Source organism: Rhinolophus hipposideros (genome assembly GCF_964194185.1).
Source record: "Rhinolophus hipposideros genome assembly, chromosome: 1".
Taxonomy (NCBI): Eukaryota; Metazoa; Chordata; class Mammalia; order Chiroptera; family Rhinolophidae; genus Rhinolophus; species Rhinolophus hipposideros.
Window position 1 is genome coordinate 110,620,552 of NC_138047.1, and position 307 is coordinate 110,620,858.

Below are 307 nucleotides of genomic sequence, written 5' to 3' on the forward strand. Positions count from 1 at the left end.
TCCGGCGGAGCACCCGCCTCCTGCCACGTGCCCCAGATCGCTACAGTCATTGGCTCGCCCTAGCCTGTCAGTGCGCCGACGACTGCACCTCCCCCGCGACGCGGTCACTTTCACCTCAGCCCCGCCTATTCCGGCGGAGGCCCCGCCTCCTCTTGCCCTGGCACTGGAGACGGGGGCGGGGCCAAGGTCTGCGTGGTGTTGCCTACGCATTCCCGGCGGGGGCGGGGCTAGGTGCAACCTCCGGGTTAGGCTGAGCGCAAGAAAAAAGAGGCGGGAGGGCGCAGCAAGTCCTTAAAGGGGCCGGTCC